The 18,374-nt window shown below is 44.4% G+C and overlaps 2 protein-coding genes across 2 annotated transcripts in view; one reads left to right on the top strand and one right to left on the bottom strand.

Moving 5' to 3' along the window:
• Positions 1–10,260, top strand: part of ZNF292 (zinc finger protein 292) — a 100,119-nt gene extending 89,859 nt beyond the window's left edge. The window contains exon 9 of the mRNA XM_037039414.1: positions 10,248–10,260. The gene's annotated coding sequence lies outside the window, so the exon portion shown is untranslated. The remainder of the gene's footprint in view (positions 1–10,247) is intronic.
• GJB7 (gap junction protein beta 7) overlaps positions 1–18,374 on the bottom strand; it is an 86,615-nt gene that overhangs the window by 50,305 nt on the left and 17,936 nt on the right. The window lies entirely within an intron of this gene.

Here is an 18,374-nt window from a genome sequence, read left to right as displayed (position 1 = left end):
GTGGTATTGCAAGTGGTCCATGTGGTAAGGCAGAGGGGCCATGTGATTAAGGTTCTTATGTTTGCCATATTAGTCTTTATCGTGTGTGTTTGTGTGTGGTTACTTAATGCATCTAAGTTGAACAATTTGATCAGGTACAAATTTTAGAATGCTAATTAGCTATATAAAGAGAAAATTGGGTAAGTTGGAGATTAAAATCAGAGAGACTTGAAATAGTCCACTCAAAAAATCATGGGAGCCAGAAGAATGTTAATGGGCTTGAGAAAGAAACTAATGAGTGTAAGAAGTGTTAAAAAGCAGAGCAGTGAGGCAGCTCTTTTCAAAATCTTTATTGTGGTGAAATCAGAGGGTTGGAAGGTGAGGTCTGTGTCAAAGTTTTTAAATATTTGGGTATATACCTCTAAATTAGTGTTCTAAGGAACACACTTTGGGGAAACAATCTAAAATGGCGCTGACTCAGCCAGGATGGATAATCAACAGGTGTGCACCAGTGTGGCTGCATTAACTGTTTATAAATGGTAGTTCTGACTGGTCAGTTTATTCATTCCAGTTGATCGACTGTATTGATGATTGTTAACGTTTTGAATATCACCCTGCATTTAAACATTGAATGCCAACTAAGTGCACTTTGATTAAATTTTAATCTCTTTAAAGTCCCTGCCTATTGCTCCACTTATACCTACTTCCCCTTTTCCCAGTGTTTCCATCTCTTTGAACATGCCCCCAAGCTACATCTGAGGGTCTTCACTCATATTGTTTCCTCGGTTTGGCATGTTGATTCCTGTATTTGTATGGCTGACTCCTTATCTATCAGTTCTCAGCCTAAATGTTACCTCATCAGAGAGATACCCAGGTACCTCTATAATAAAGTTTCACGTGCCCATTCTCTATAAATGTTTAAGACTTTTATATCTACTTGTTTATTTTCTGTGCCATTCAGTACTACCATTCAATGAACAAAATGGTATTTCCCAATGGCCTTCCTCAATCAAGGTATCTCTCATGTCAGAGGTCTTTTCCCATAAGTAGGAGTCCTATACCTTGTAATCAAAATCTCTTACTTTCAATTCTTGAATTCAAGATCCTCTTTTTCTAATCACAGATGTTTTTCAGAGCATCTGGAGATACTTCCAGTAAAAAATTACACCTTATCACAGTTAATCAGTTATTCCTACCACTTGCCAACTGTTTGCTGGCTCGTGTCCTTAGCTTGTTTAGCTTAGAAATTAGTTCTCACTTTGATGCACACTCCTTAGTTAATATCCTGAAAGCAGGCTGCTCTCTGTGATGATCTAGAAAAAATCAAAACCTGACTGCTCTTGAGCAGTTGAAAGGGAAAAATTATTTCACCAGGCAGGGTTGTCTAAAAACTGCATGACAATTTTTCTGTGGTTATATTGTAACTAACTTCCATGAACTTAAATAATTTATATACGCCATCACTCAGTATTCCCACTCTCTTCATCTGAATATCTTTAAATTACATTTTGCTGAGAAAATACAGAGATTTGATGGGAATTTACTCAACTTTTCCACCACCAAATTTACAAACCAATTCATATCTGCCCTGTCTTATACTTATTACAGACCAGCTCCTCACAGGGACTGGATCCCATGCCCCCTCACCTCAAAACTTTTAATCAACTTTTCTTGTTTCGTCAGCCATCTTTTACTATATCCTTTCCAAAAGCTTATAAATATGCCATAGTAGCTACTCTTCTTCAAAGAAGGGGCTGCCTTCTATTTGGTCCCCATCATAGCTGATCTAAGTTGCCTACTCAAAACACCCCATTTCTTCACTTGCGGTTTGGTGCCACTTTATATGCCCCTTCAGCTACCCTGAAATTGATCTCGTCCAGATCACCAGTCTCCATGGTGCCGTGTCTGCTGGTTCTTTTTCCTGCCTTTACTCACTGCCTGAGGTGCTTTCAATAGGGTCGATTGAAATAGTCCCTTGGTTTTCTTGACATTTTCTCTCTTAGTTTTCCCATTATGCTTTCGGCTGCCCCATCACTGGCTCCAACTCTAGTTTCTCTCCCAGTACCTGACCTTTGGGCTCATTGTGTATGTCTCCTCTCTTGGAATGGTTTAGTCTATTCTGTGGAGTTGATATTACCTCTAAGATCGGGTTTTTCATAGGCTTCTCAGGCCTTTTCAGGCTTGTCTCATTCATAGTTAAAAATATCACATCCAAATCATTGTTTTGTTCCCACCCTGCCTTCAATCTGTTCCTCTCTCAATATTCTTTATCTGGATAAGTGAAGTTGTTACAGAAAATGAAGCGACCAGACGTGGAGGGGTTCGGGAGCACGATCTTTATTACATGCACAGGCCCAGAGGAGAGTGATCTCCAAATTCTGAGCCCGGAGCAGAGGTCTTTCTTTTATACTCCTGTCTTTCTTCTAAGGCTGCGTGGCCAAAGCAGGTTACAGAAGCAGATGTGGAAGTTAGATTACCTTGTGGCATTCTTAGGCTAGTGGGAGAGGGTTTTCCCCTATCATTACCCCCTGTGGGTGCTTAGACAGCACTTTGATCTGTCTCAACATCCAATAATGGGACTCTGTTCTTGTTGCTGAAGCATAAGAATGCGGCTAATGGTCTTCCGTACTAGTGCTCCTTCTAACTGGCTGGCTACTATCCTGTTGGCCCAGGGTCCTACAGTAATGACTAGGATGAGGATGATCAGGGGTCCTAGGACGGGAGCTAGGAAGGAGAGAAGAGTGTTCTGCCACCAGGAGGATGCTGCTGTTGGCTCTGAGCCGTAGTCTGTCTGTAAGTTCATTTATGCGTTGTAAGTTTTCTTCAACTAAGCCACTTTCGTTAACAAAATAGCAACACTCTTCTCCTAGGAATATACAGGTTCCCCCTTTGTGGTAAGAAGGTGTAGGGCTCGTCGATTTTGCTGGGCTATTCTAGCGAGAGAAAGGATCTGGCGTTGTAGGGAGGCCATGGAGGTTGCTACTGATCCTAAGGCTTCGTGGAGTTCTTGGCGGAGTATATCTTGGGACTGCAAGCTTGTGGCTAATCCTGCTCCTCCTACGCTGATGCTGGTGAGTGAAGCAGCGAAACTTAGTCCAGTAGGAATACTGCTCTTCGGTGGAGACTGGAGTTTATATACTTGGCTTCTAGTTCTCCGGGTGGGTAGGCTAATAGCTGGGGGGGCTAGTGCTACCAGGAGGTAGACATGAGAGTCCGGGCAGTTGATACTTGGGACTAATGTCTGGTTAGTCCAAGAGAATAGCCCCGGTGGGGGTGCAAGGGGGAGTGACTTGTCTCCCTTGCACCAGCTGGTACTGTTTGGGTATAAGCCCCTCTCTGGGGACTGATAGAGGGGAGCCTGGATGGGCCGTAGGTGTCCATCCCCGCTGCTATGGCTTGTATTCTGAGGAGTGGCATTAACTTGGACTGCAATTAGCAGGGGCTTGCTTAGGGAGGCACAGAGGAAGCAATCTGTGAAGTTCCCTGGGTCACTGAGGTTAAGGAGGGCTGCCCCCTCCTGGATTAGAGTTATCCAAGAGAAAGGGGTATCCGTTTGGCTGATCTGGGGTTCAGCTCTTTCAATGGTTTTCTGAACTGTTTTTAGCTGGTGAAGGCCAAAGTATAGTTCTTTTCTCTTGAAAACTATGATATCTCCTACTGGTCCTGAAAAGGCCATGCCTACGTAGACTTTCCCTCTAACTCCATTTTCCCAGATAGGGTCTTCTGCCTTATCCAGGGTTATAACAATTTCTCTGCCATTTGTGGGGTGGGTCTGGCAATATCTGTAGGCACAGCCCCCATAGGTCTCTGGCCACCAATTGCAAGACTCATCTTTCTGATATTCTTTGAAAGAGAATATTTGGATTCCTGAACCAAATGCACCCATTTAGGCTTTGGAAGGTCCCTCCTAAGATCTTGAGTACTAATTTCCCTCTGCAGGGCCTGAGACACTCTTTTGTGCCTGTGGTGACCATGGTTGTCCACGTCCCGTTTCCTATATCCTTTGGTATGGTCCCGCTGGTGGCCACAGCAATGTATTACAGCTACTTGGTTGGGGGCCTTTACATTCTGGAGTAGTCTGAGTATTTCTTGCTTATTCTTTATCTCTTTTCCCTCTCTGGTTCAGAGCCCCCTCTCTCGGTAAATTGCCCCATTAAAGTGCAGGTTAGTGTAGGCATATTTGGAGTCAGTATATATGTTGACCGTTTTGTCTTTACTGAGCTCTAAGGTTCGTATGAGGGCTTATAATTTGGCCTGCTGGGCCGACCACCCGACAGGTAGGGCCCTCGCCTCTATGACTGTGTCTTGGGTGGTAACTGCGTAGCCCACCCGGTGCTCTCCGGCCTCCGTCAGGTAGCTGCTCCCATCAGTGTATAGAGTCCAATCCTCATGGGGCATAGGCTGCTTTCAGGTCAGGTTGGCTGGTGTAGACTTGGTCGGTAACATCTGCACAGTCATGATCTGGAGCCCCATGTTCTGCAGGCGGGTACGTGGCCTGGTTGATGAACAGCACAGTCTTCAGGTGGACCCGGGGATTCCCTTGGAGCAGCCCCTGGTATTGAGCTAGCCGTGGGTTGGACAGGTATCTGTGCCCTGCCCCTTCTAATAGGCTATGGATGGCATGGGGCAAATAGAGGTGCGTCTCCTGCCCAAAGGTTAACTTCTCTGCCTCTTTTAATAGGACTGTCGCTACTGCGACCCCTCTTAAACACCATGGCCACCCCACTGCAACATTGTCCAACTGCTTAGACAGGTATGCCACCGGCCTTTTCCAGGGTCCATGGTCTTGGGTCAGCACGCCCAGGGCTATTTTGTCCTTCTCATGTACATAGAGCCAAAAAGGCTTCTCTGGGTCAGGCAGACCCACGGCGGGTGTGCTAGTTAGGCAGGCTTTGATCTGCTGGAATGCCTCCTCCTGCTCAGGAGTCCATAGGAACGGATCAGAGTCTGGCCCTTTGGTGGCTTGGTACAACGGTTTGACCATCTGGGCATAGCCGGGTATCCAGAGGCGGCAGAAACCAGCTGCTCGTAAGAACTCTCTGAGTTGCCTTTGATTTGTTGGGACCGCCATTTGTCTGATGACCACCTTTCTTTCTATCCCAAGGGTCCGCTGTCCTTGGCTGACCTGGAACCCTAGGTACTTGACAGTCTCTTGGCAGAGTTGTGCCTTCTGAGACACCCGGTATCCCTTGTCTTGTAGTAACTGGGGTAAGGCACCGGTATGGACGAGACAGTCTTCCTTCCCTCGCCCGGCTAGTAGCAAGTCACCTATGTATTGGAGTAGAGTGACTTCAGGGTACTTGTCCCTAAATGGGTGTAGGTCTTTTGCCAGGGCCTCACTGAATATGGTGGGTGAGTTCTTGAACCCCTGAGGCAGTCTTATCCAAGTTAGCTGGGACTTTTCCCCAGATACCAGGTCCTCCCACTCGAAGGTAAATATGGCCTGCGACTGCAGGGCCAGAGGGATGCAGAAGGCATCTTTCAGGTCTAGGCAGGTAAAGTGAGTGGCTGTTGATGGCAACTGTCCCAATAGGGTATATGGATTTGAGACCACAGGGTGCAGTGTAACTGGCTTGATTGACTGCCTGTAGGTCCTGTACTGGCCTATAGCTGGACCCCATCTGGTATCTTTAGAGGGAGCAATGGTGTGTTCCATGGCAACTGGCAAGGGACTAGGATCCCTGCTTCTAGATGCCTATTGATTATCGGAGCTATGCCGTGCTGGGTGTCTCTAGGTATTGCGTACTGTTTGAGGCATCTCGGAGCCGCTCCGGGCATGAGTTCTACTAACACGGGCTCCCGCCCTTTTGCTAGTCCTGGCGGATTGTCCTCTGCCCAGACTCTGTCCTCTCCCAGTAGGCTGCCCAAAGGGGATCCTGGGCTGGCCCTTTGTCTCTCTGGTGGAGTCTATATTCTTCTCTAGGTATTACTAGGGGGATGGTCCGCAGTGCGGACAGGTCTAGGGAGACCCCGCCAGGTTGGAAAGTGACCTGTGCCGCCAGCTTGGTTAGAATGTCCCTGCCCAATGGGGGAATTGGCAGTCTGGCAGGTACAGGAACTCATGGGTAATCTGGTGGCCGCCAAGTTCAACCTTCCTCGACTGGCAAAACCTTTGCGGGATGGCCAAGAGGCCAGTGGCCCCCTGTACTAAAACCTCCTTTCCAGTGGGGTGTCCTACCAGGACGGCGACTACTGAATGTTCCACCCCAGTGTCTACCATGAAGTCAGTGTCTTGGCTCCCGACTTTTACTCTGACCATGGGCTCCTGGGGACCGAGCACGATGGAGCCCGGTCCTCCTCAGTGTTGGTTGAACCCAGCGAGGGCTAATACATTGGGGGCTGGTGCCGGGGTGACTGCCTGGCTGTTAGATGACTCCTCCCGCCGCTTGCAGGCTGGGCAGTCCTGCTTCCAATGTCCTCGCTCTTTGCAGTATGCACACTGATCCTTTTCTACTTTGAAGTGCCCCTTTTTATTTCCCGGTCCACTTTTTGATGTTGTGGAGGCTGGTTTTCCTAGTGCAGCAGCTAAGAGGGTGGCCTGCAATTTTTGGTCTTCTAATTGGGTGGCCGCTGCGGCTTCGTCTTGGTTTTCGTATACTTTGTTGGCTACTGCCAAGAGTTGGTTCAAAGCCATGCCTGAGAAGCCTTCTAATTTCTGAAGCTTTTTCCTAATGTGTGAGGCCGACTGAGAGACCAAGGCCATGGCGACCATATACTGGTTCTCGGTCGCCTCTTGGTCAAAAGGGGTATAAACCTGATAGGCCTCCATTAGGCGCTCTAGGAAGTCCCTGGGGCACTCGTCTGCCTTCTGAATTATGGTGGCTACTTTAGCCATGTTGGTGGGTTTCCTAGCAGCCGCTTTTACCCCCTGTGGCAAGGAGTGGCGATACTGATCGAGGGCTGCTCGTCCCTGTTCTGTGTTTGGGTCCCAGGTCAGCTGCTGCTTGGGGGCGGCCCTTCGAGCATAGTCAGAGGGGTCGAGGGTCCCAGCCGGGGCATATGCTTCTAGGTAGCGCTGGCCTCCTGTAGGATCTTTCTTCTCTCCTCTGTGTTAAGAAGTGTGAGGAGGAGTTGGCGACAGTCAAGCCAGGTGGGTTGGTGAGTTTGGAAGGTTGAATCCACTAATTCAATCATGGCCTGCGGCTTCTCCGAAAACGGAGGGGTATGGTGCTTCCAATTTAGGAGGTCAGTTGTACTAAAGGGCTGGTAGTAGCAGGTGACCTGACCCGGCTGGATGGTCCCATCCTCATTGACTCTAGGAGCTGCCTGTACCTCCGGAGGGGCATCTGGAGAGGTGGCCAATGCTGGCTTCTGAGCCTATTGGCCACGGGTGATGGGCCCGGTTGGGGCAAGGCCAGATACTGGACAGGTGCCAGTTCTGGACTATGCTGCTGCTCTTGTGACTAAACGGAGGGTGGCGGAGTCAAGGGCTCCTGCGGTGGGGCCAAGGGTGGCGCCGCTAGGGCCTGATAGGGAGGCAGCTGGAGAATAATTAATTCATCTTCCTGTGCCTGATCTTAGTGGATGGGGGGTCTGGCTCTAGCAACTAACACAGTTGGGGTTCTCTGTTGCCGGGGCCGCGCGCAACACGTTCTTGGGCGTGTTCTGCCCGAGGTCCCTTTGGGACATCTTGGAGTTCCTGCACACTGGCTCAGCCATCTGGGCATGTCCTGGGCTAATTCTTGCCATCTGTCTATATAGGGGTGTTGGTTGGGGTGACCTGGCTTTCCCGTAACTATGAGGTGAACTGCTCTAATGGTGGACAAATTTAAAATTCCCTCGGTGGGGGGGGGGGGTGAGGCAGCCGACTCTGAAGGTCGGCCATTCTGATGTGCAAAAAGTCTTGAGTTGTTCTGCATTCAGCAACGGGTCCTGCCCTCTAAATTTACTGAAGTTCTGGAGCATACAGTCTAGAACTGTGGAAGGCCTGCCTCCCATAGTTTTCCTCCCACTCAGCACAGACATACAAAGGGTGGGATTCACTCGCTTGTCCGCCTGGCCTGCTCCCTTGTGGAATAAAGTCAGTCTTGGCTAAGGTTGCCCCAGCAGAATTCGGGGTTAACTGTCAACCGTTATGCCGGATGACCTGACACAGGAACGGCAGGTTGGGACCCAATCTTGCTCCGTAGGTTTTCGCCCGTGGAGCCACAAACACACACAACTCTTATTTTCACTCTCAGACACTCAGAAGTTAAACATTCCCTCCCTGAGTGAGGATCCGGTGATCGGACTCCCTAGTCTCGATCCTCATGCAGATCTGGGAGGACTCAACCTCCTTTCCTGGTCTTGGGTCCAGTCTCCAGGGCACTTACCGATCCGGCGCCTTCCGGTAGATCGTGGTCCGAAACCTCACTTCCCATCTGGAGTCGCGGGTTGGCGTCCAGTGCCCCGACCAGTCGGGGCCTAAGAAATCGCAGGGCACGTGCTCCCCTGGTCCCCAGTCGGGCCACTGGCCGCCTGGCCCGCCCTGTCCAGCTGGCGGCAAGTCGGCTCGAATTTATGTAAGGCTGCTTCCCAGTCAGGGAATCAAATGTTAGAGAAAATGAAGCCACCAGACACGGAGGGGTTCAGGAGCACGATCTTTATTAGGTGCACGGGCCCAGAGGAGAGTGATCTCCAAATTCTGAGCCCCGAGCAGCGGCAGAGGTCTTTCTTTTATACTCCTGTCTCTCTTCTAAGACTGCATGGCCGAAGCAGGTTACAGAAGCAGATGCGAAAGTTAGATTACCTTGTGGCGTTCTTGGCTAATGGGAGGGTGTTTTCCCCTATCAAAGTCACTACTTGAGTTTCTCAGTTGATGCTCTTTAATGTTGTTATAGTAATCAATGCCTATACTTACCCTGTGTTTGGTTATAGTTGTAGTCATTTCTATATCATAAGTAAAAGGAGCCCTTTCATGTCTCATCCAAATCGCTGTTATTTTTTGTGAAGACCACTCTAACATTCCCCTTACAGAGTTTATTCTAGAATATCACCCACCTGGCAGCTAGGTTGATTTCTTTTGTAATATTTGAGGTTGCAGAGCTCAGGAATTCATTTATTATCTTCACACTGCCCTTGAATAAAATGTGGTTTTGGTTTTTTGCTGTGATTCCTGCCTTCCTAAGCATATTGTGACTCTCCTTTGTCCATTGTGTTCTAGCCACATTGGTTTCTTTTGATGTCCTCAAACCATCCTAGGTCTCTCCGTTCTCAAGGCCCTTCTGCTAGCTGTTCTGCTTGGGATCCCATTTTCTTAACTCATTCTTCAGGTCTTAGGCTTCTGTGACTGATTACTCCATTACAGTGCTGAATTGTTTTTGAAAGACAGCATTTATCACAAGTTATAATTGCTTTTTCTCCCTACTTTATTTTTTTTACTCCCACCCCCAATTATTGAACTATAGTTTGCACGAGGTCAAAATCCTTTCTGGTTAGGTCACCTACCGTTCTATGTCAAGAGTCTAGTCCAGTACCTTGGATTATATAAGTAGTAATTTAAAAAATTTACTGAATGCTTAAATGGGAGATGAAGTGAACATAATCCTGACTCATGGAGCTCAGAGTCTACACAATCAATATAAAGGGATTAGAAGGATGTATAATAGAGTGAGAATATGATGCTATGTAATCTGTGGTAAAGGAAAACAATTAAGAAGGAGAGGCTGGGGAGGCAGAGGAAACTCCAGGCCAAGGTAAGTTCCGATAGGAATAGCTTCCAAGGAAATGGATAACAGCTGGTAAAGAGTTTAGAGTGAGTGAGGAAAGGTAAGCAAGAGCCAGGTCACAGTATTTTAGATCTAGGGTTCACATTTGGGTTGTAAGCAAAAGATGAGATTCTTAACACTTGGAGTTTAGAAGTTCACTGTGATGAGGGAGCATTCCAGTGGGGGTTCAAAAACAGGAAGGCTGTCCAAGCCATCCAGGGAGGAGTGGGCAGGAGAAAAGTGGACAGCCTTGTGAGATTGTAGAATATTTGGCAAGACTTGGTCATTATGGAATGAGGGGAAGGGGGGAAGTCCAGAACATTTCCATGGTTGAAGAAATCCTGTTTATTCAGGCAGGTGAGGCTGAGTAGCAGTATTGTGAGTTGGATGGTTGCCTAGGGAAAGAGTCTGTAAAAAAGGATGCAGGGCTTAACTGAGCAACTGGCTGTTTTAAAGTACATTGAAAGAAGTAGGGGGGAATTGTGAGACTAGCAGGATGGAAGTATTTTAAGGAAGTGTGTTCAATTCTGTCACATTATGCTAAGGTAAGGATTGTAAAGTATCCTTTGGATTTAATGGTAGGAAAGTGATCAAGACCTTTGCAGTTACTTAGTTTTAATGGAAGCCATTTTTAGGAGTGTAGACAGCAAATGTGTAAACACCCGTTTTTGAAATAATTTAGTTGTGAAGGAGAGAAGATAAATTCTGGGGGGTATCATAACCAGTTTTTTAAATTTTAGGCAGATAGCATATCCAAGTGCCAGTGAGAAGGATTTGGTAGGTAGAGGTTAAGGTGAGAAATTGCATATGTTACAGAATACTTAAGTTTCAGGCTTGGGTAATTGTGAATAGTGATGCTGTTCATTATGGTAGTAGAGAAGGAATGGGATTGAAGTAAGGGTAAGGTTAGTGTTGAATTTGAGGTACCTCTGGGTCATGAAGACAGGTATGGTAATCAGTTTCTTTACAGGGGTCTGAAACTACAGTCTGAAGTTTAAACTCCTTGAGGACAAGCATTCTTGTTCTTTTCTCTCTTAAGCATTTAGCCCAGAATCTGAGCTATAGTAAGAGCTTAATACATTTGCTAGAATTGAAAGAAGAAGCAAGGATGTAGTGAAGGGTAGATTGCAAGAAAAGAACCCTAAGGAATAGCAACAATTAGTGGGCAGGGGAAAAATTAGCAAAGAAAACTCAGGAAGACAGGGTTAGGTGAGAATCGGGAAAGGAGGTAAAGTTATGGAGCATTACAGAAACCAGAAGAGAGAATGATGAAGTGTAGGTTGTCATACCAAATGCCCCTGGGAGATCAAGTACGACTAAGAATAAAGAGGCTAGTATAATTAACCATTGCTAGCCACTTTAGAGAAGTTGTAGTGGCTGTTAATAGTTTGTCCAATTATGTTCAGTTGAATGGTGAATGAACTCACCAAGGAAATGAAGGCAGTGAGTTATTTAAGTATCTTGCTCTAAAGAAAAGGAAATGTGCTAATCCCTGACCATATTTGGAGGCTTTTAAGGTTAGTCTTGAACATTTGTGGACTTGAAAGAGGTACCCATTAAAGGGCTCAAAGTTGAAATAGAGTATTTGATAGAGCCCAGTCCCAAGAACATAGGTAGGTGAAAGTATCAGCATTACAAAATAGAAAGGAACTTTCTCTTAGACTAAGTCTGTTAAGTAGAAATGGTGAGCTCCTTGTGATGAAATTTTTTTTAAAAACTGCCCGGCAGCAAGCCTTGGAAGATTAGAGAATCAAAGTACAAATGGGTGAAGCCATGAGGTGAGTGGGAGGGGGAGCTAAGTAGAAGAGATACAGGAATTACTGGGTGAGTGTTCAAGGTTCAGTTGACCTGTGAGAGTGTAATGTGGCACTGCATGTTTATGTGACATCCAGTTGTGTTCTTGGCTTGAATGGAGGAGGAAGAAGTTGCATAGTCCTACTATGGGTATTGGGCCAGTGAATTGAGTCTGGTTAGGATTAGGAAACAAAGCCAGCACGAAAAGGCAGTGGCCAAGGGACTGGAGATCTCATGGTGTCAGAGAGGGTATAATAGGAAGAAGGCCAAGAAATGGGCATGAAAGACTAAAGCATCGGAATTGAAGATCTTAGGAGTAATACAGCTTGCAGTGTCTGGAAATAGCCAGAGAAGTAGATTGCTGAATTAAAACGTGAATGAAGCTGATTGGAGTTGAGAAAGTTAAAGAACTTTTAATTTATTGGCCTGTACACAGAAGATGAGTCCAGTAGAAACTGGGTTAGGAAGACCAAATGTGAGAGTGCCTCCTGGCTGTGTGGCACAGGCAAAGAATTTGGGAAAGCTTCAGAGTATCTGGCCAAACCGTCTTGGGAGATACAGGTTAAGTTTACATTAAGTTGCAGAATATAGCTCTGGCTGGTGTGGCTCAGTGGATTGAGCACGGGCCTACGAACCACACAATCGAGGTTCGGTTCCCAGTCGGGGCACATGCCTGGGTTGCAGGCCGGTTCCCGGCGGGGGACTCATGAGAGGCAGCCATACATTGATATTTCTCTCCTTCTTTCCTTCCCCTCTAAAGATAAATAAATAAAAAATCTTTTGAAAAAAAAAGTTGCAGAATATAAATTTGTGAAGCAGCAATGGGAGCCCTTTTTAAGGAGCATAATGAGCAGAATTGAAAGGTTTCCACAGATTAAGTTGGAAAGAGATTAGAACAGAATAATTATAGATAGTCAAAAGTCACATTTTGTGACCAAGGGGAAAGATAAGCTTTGAATGCTTCAAGGCCAAAGCTACAGTCTAACAGGAATCTGCTATATCTAGCTTTCTTTGGCCTAGGTTTCATATATCAGATATGCAAATGATTGTAACATTTAGTACTTGTTGGCTGCTACTGTGTGACAGGCACTGCTAAGAACTACATGTTTCCATATATTCTGAAACCAACTCTAAGACTTAGACACTCTTACCCTTGTAAGATGAGGAAATTGTGTAAGATGAGGAGAGAGGTATGTGACAGCTGAGAGTTGGAACCAAGTAAACTGGATCAGCTCTTGTGCATGCCTTGATTTGGGGAGCATTGATAGCCAAATGATGTAATGGATGGCTTGGTGCCTTTAGCTGGAATTATGTTGTAAAAAGTGTCTGGTTACCGAAGCAAATCTCCCCAGGTAGTTAGAAAGCACTATTAAGAGATAATTTATAGAGGGCTTTTAAGACCCACCTTTATATGTTTTGTTAACAGTTTAGTATCGGTTTTACAACTTGAATTTCGGGAGCCATGAGAGATGACTGGTGATGAAGGTAGGGAGCACAGATGCACAAAGGGCTGACTACTGTAGACATTCACTGCAGCTGTGTAGTCTTCAACCAAAGAAACTAAGGGCAAAAGAACTGAGAAGCGATTGTGGAGAGATTGACTAGGTTCTGACCAGCTCTCTCCACACACTAGTCTGTTGTATATTGGGAGCACTATAATTGAGACTTGTAGTCACAGGTTTGTTTGCTGCCATCTTAGCTACCAGGTGCTTGTGTTCCCCCAAACAGCTATGGGTGTGGCAAAAGAATGTTCTTGGGAAGGAAGACACAGGCTTTAGTGCTACCATGCCTGGATCCCTTAAATACTCATATCCCCCGGGGTAAGTTGGAGAAGAATGGGCATCGGTGATAACAATAGCCCTCATGTGCCAAGTCTCTGTATAGATGTGAGGTGTCCAAGAGGTCTGGGCTTTTGAGGACATGGTGAGTTTAAACTATTAAGGAGCAGATCACACCAGGAAATTCTTCACTGGAAACAGGTACCTATGAGTTGTCTTAAGGCGAGTGCCCCTTGCCCTCTGCCAAGCAGAAGTAGCCCCTTTTATATGGATATTTCAAGATGTTAACACCTAGACACTAAGTGTGGAAGGGGGATGGAATATGCCAGGAATCGATCAATCTCATTTCTTTTTTTTCCCTTTTTTAAAAAAGATTTTATTTATTTATCTTTAGAGGGGAAGGGAAGGAGAGAGGGAGAGAAATATCAGTGTATGGTTGCCTTTTGTGGGTCCCCCACTGGGAACAGGCCTGCAACCCAGGCATGTGCCCTGACTGGGAATTGAACCTCGATCGTGTGGTTCGCAGGTCCGTGCGCAATCCACTGAGCTACACCAGCCAGGGCCCAATCCCTTATTTCCAGTGCACTTGGCAATCGATAAAATCCAAATGTTCAAACAACTAAGTCATTTTAGTAGAACTTGTTTGCAACTTCTAACCCTAAAAAAAACTTACTTAGCTAGATAAACTCATCACATTTGAAAGTTTAAAATCCAACCTTAGAGTATTTACTCAGTTCACTTATGGCTACTTAAAACTGGAGTACTACAAAGTTTTCACTCAAGTATATGTGTCCTCCAAGGGAATGTTATAAACCCATAATGGCAGTGGGGTGTTAGGATTTAAAATGTAATTAACCCATGCACCACGAGAAGAAGAAAATTAGGAACCCTAATTTATAGATAATTACTGACATGAGGAACATGGGTTGGCACCACCAAACCTACAATACAGGACTCCTGGTTCAGAAGGCTTTCTCTGCTGCCCTGCTGGGAGGAGGTACTGCCATTTAAAGCAGGATTAGGGTGTTGGTGTCAGGTTACCTGGGGAAGTTGCAAATATGAGAGGCAGTGTGATGTACTTATTTTGGTAACTAAGGTGAAACTGTGAGTTCTTTCACATTTCATGCCATACATCAATGTAAAATTTTTTTACAGTGTAGTTTACTTTGTCATCAGTGTAAAATGAGAAACTGAAGCAACTCAAGTGTATTCCAATAAAATCTTGACCCCACACCACCTCCTAGCTAAAGTAGAAGAGCTTGAAGTATGAAAGACAACAAACAGCTGCTTTGCCAAAGTAAAAGATCCAGAACTTTCTGCTTGGTAATGGTGTGGGCCTTTCAAACACAAGAGCATGGTTGTGTGTAATCCCAGACATTTTCACTGTGTGTTTCTCTTGCTCTCACTCACTCTACAAGGACAGAAAATCTGAATTTTTAATTTTGAAACTATAGGCTGGAATACTTGGCTATGCGGGGTTAGGAGAGGTTTCCTCTTTTTTTTTTTTTTTTCATTTAACTGACTAAGCAATAACTTTGAGTGCAGCTTTTATCAGAAGTACACCATTGAAGAGCCAACATGACCCAGCAGAGCCTTCAAAATTTGGAGCTTACTGGAGCAGCCATTACAAAGGGCTGAGCCCCAAGATCCTGGAAAGGAGGCTTGGGGAGCCCAAGACAATTCTGGTTTTCTCTAGTAAGGACTATATAATATTTAATAAATAATTATGTGTCACACACTGCTTTGAGCTCCTTACATGTCAGCTCATTGAATCACAATCGTGGAAGCAGCGGGCATTGGAGTTCATTGTCACAGAGCTTTTAACTATAGACTTGGCTCATGTAAGAAATCTGTGTTCTTGGGCTAACAATCCCTAGGATATTGCTTGAAGGAAAACTTACCGTCACATACCATGTGTGTGTATACTTCCAGCAGGGTAAGCAGATATTGTTCTAGATTCATAATCTTTGGCGCCAGAGTGGGAAGAAAGATCATGCCACCATTTGGATTTAGTAATCCCTTCTTTGTTTCAGTCCTGTTACCATGTTGCTTTCTCACTTTTATAAGAGGCTGTGTTTACATTGGCTTCACCAAAAAAAAGTAGGTGTACTCCTTTTAAGGAGACACGTAGGAATGTTTTATTCAATAAATACTCAGATGGTTTTTATGTCTCACAGAGCTTGGTTTAAAATTAGATCATTCACTTGTAGCTGGCCAGCATCTGTCTTTCTGAGTTAAGGTTTGTCGGCCTTTTCTGGAAGGGAGTTGGTCTGGGAGTGAATTTGGAGATGCATGATTAACTCACACGCTGCATATAAAATCAGTTTAAAAGTAGGTATGTGAGTGTCTATAAAGCTCTGTTTCATAGGCCTTCAGGTAGGTGGCGCTCAGACACTCAACTGCACGGGAGTGAGAGGCCACAAGGTGGCGAGCTAACACTAGAAATGTGTGTATAGCGGAGACCTGGAAATCAAGTGAGAAATTGCCTTTATATTTTTTATTTATAGTGGATGTGGGCTAATATGTGCTGGTCACTTATATTTTTGAATACTTGTACCTGAATAGTTATTGAAATACAGTTTTAAAAATTGGGAGAGGACTGTGATACATGGTTACAACTGAACAGCTGTTTAAATGGAAGCAGTCTAGAGCACTTTGTATGAATTACATGTAGTTTTAACTTTCTCCAAAGCACCAATCAAAAATCTTGTTTTGAAAAGAAGGTAGTCACACTGCTACCTCTACATGCAAAAGACACTTGTTTATTTTTGGCTGGGCACATTGCCATCCCCAACAAAATCAGTTACTACCTAGTTGTCTAATAAGGTAGATTTTTTTTAAGGATGTAACACAGTTGTTACATGGCACCAGTATTCCAAAGATCTTTGCAACAGTCTTGTACAGGAAATCTCTGGAAGATTAGATTTGGAACTTTAAAACAACTGACAAGTCAATTTATCATCCAGGGTTGTCTGATTTACAAGTATGTTAAAAGATTTCTTCCAATTTCAGAATGACTTTTTAGTCGGCACAACGTAGTTTTGTTGTAAGACTGAATACGTTGTTACTGAGCAACTATGGTGGGCTGAGCCCTGAGTGTGTGATGAAGGATGTGGCTCTTCCCTGCATCCAAGGTGTTCGTAATTTAGAAGGGGCTACAAATGTGCAAGCAAACATTATAGGAATAAGCAATATAATGAAGCCTATTGTGAATTGCAGTAACATTTTTAAACTACTTTGTGATGACCACATCTCGTTTTTTTTAATTCTTGTGTTTATTGATTTTAAAGAAGAGAGAAAAACATTGATTTGTCGTTTCACTCATTTGTGCATTCATTTGTTGATTCTTGTATGTTCCTTGACCGGGGATGGAACCTACAACCTGGGCATATTAGGATGACACTCTAACCAGCTGAGCTCTAACCAGTTCAGCCAGGGCAATAGCTAACATTTGTAGATAAACTTTATATGCCAGTCTTTGCATGGATTGTCTTCATTTAATCTGTAACAAACATATGGCACAGGTATTATTTATGCCTGTTTTACATCAAAAGTTTGCTCTCTAGTAGAAATATTTGATCTAAGCCTTAAAATTAGAATTTCTCAAGGTGTAGAAAAGGAGAATGAAATCTCATAAAATAACCACCTTACATGTTACTATAATGTTTTGATTTTAAAGAAGGTAAATCCTACTGTAACCAGTTCTGTGGAACTGCCTAAATTGGTCATCGTAATGTGATGTTTTGTTATTTATTGTACATGAAATTTCTTTTTATGAAGGTGGTTCTCTATTAATCAGAGACCTTTCTGTGGTATCAGTTTTATATAGTGATACAGCCAAGACAAAGTCTTATTTTGCTGTTACCCAGTATATGTTCTAGGTGTGAAAATTATATGGTCTTGAAGAGTTAAAAGGAAATTTGGAGGTCTTCTAACTATACCTCTCACATAATCCAGGAATATTCACTTTTTTCTTTATTTTTATTGTTTACACTGTTGCAGATGCCCCCATTCTCTCTCACCCCTCTTTGCCTGCTCCCACCCTGCTCCCAGTCCCCCTTCCCTCTGGCCATCACCACACTAGTCTGCGTCTGAGTTACACATACAGGTATGTTCTTTGAATAATCCCTTCACCTTTCATCCAGTCCCTGCACCCCCTTCCCTCTGTCGGCCAGGAATATCCTTGATTATCTTTTTCAGTGTTGGAGGTCTCACAACTTTGTCGAGCAATTACTTTATTGTGGGGCAGTTCAGTTAAATAGACCATTTCTATATTAAGGGTTTTTATCTCTTTGATTTTCAGCCATTGGTTTTACTCCTGAAACCTTGGAAAACAAAAAGCTATTTATTTCAAGTGTTGTGAAAATCATTCCTTATAAGTCTGCACACAAATGTCCACTAACAGGATTTAATTGCTTTTGGTCAGTAGGTTCATACTATACTTTGTTCATGTTAAACTGGTGGACAGCTGAAACTCCAAGGATTTTATGTCATGAACTAATAGTCCTAGTCTCATGTTGATTTTAAATCTTTTTTAAAAGATTTTTTAATTTATTTTTAGAGGGGGAGGGAGGGAGAAAGGGAGAGAAACATCGTTGTGTGGTTGCCTCTCACATGGGCACCCACTGGGGACCTGGCTGGCAACCCAGGCATGTGCCCTGACTGGTAATTGAACAGGCAACCCTTTGGTTCCCAGTCCAGCACTTAATCCACTGAGCTGCACCAGCCATGGCTGATTTTAAATACTGATGCAGAATGATTACTTGTTCCATTTTACCTGACTTGATCTGAACAAAATTCTACTGAGATTTTTAATCATTGTTTTGTTTCTGTCATCCAACATCCTGATCTCTCTTGTTTCTAGTAGCTATGCCTTCTATGTCTTACAAATCACTAACATGAGTATAGTCAGGAACTGGTTTTGGCTACAAGTAAGAGGCTAACAAATGACTTCATCAGGTTAGAATTAAGTTTTCTCTAACATAACCAAAACAAAATCATGAATCTCAGTGGGTTGATATGACAATTGCATAATAGCATCAATGTCCTCAGGGGGTTCTATTGCTTCAGAAGCAATAATTCTAGCTTCCATCCTCAAAACTCCTAGCTAGCAATAATCCTTGTTTCCATCCTCAAA

Source organism: Sturnira hondurensis, unplaced genomic scaffold (assembly GCF_014824575.4).
Source record: "Sturnira hondurensis isolate 20B ecotype Veracruz unplaced genomic scaffold, ASM1482457v3 Scaffold0025370, whole genome shotgun sequence".
Lineage (NCBI taxonomy): Eukaryota > Metazoa > Chordata > Mammalia > Chiroptera > Phyllostomidae > Sturnira > Sturnira hondurensis.
Note: the sequence above shows the minus strand (reverse complement) of the source record. Positions and strands in the feature narration are given on the sequence as shown.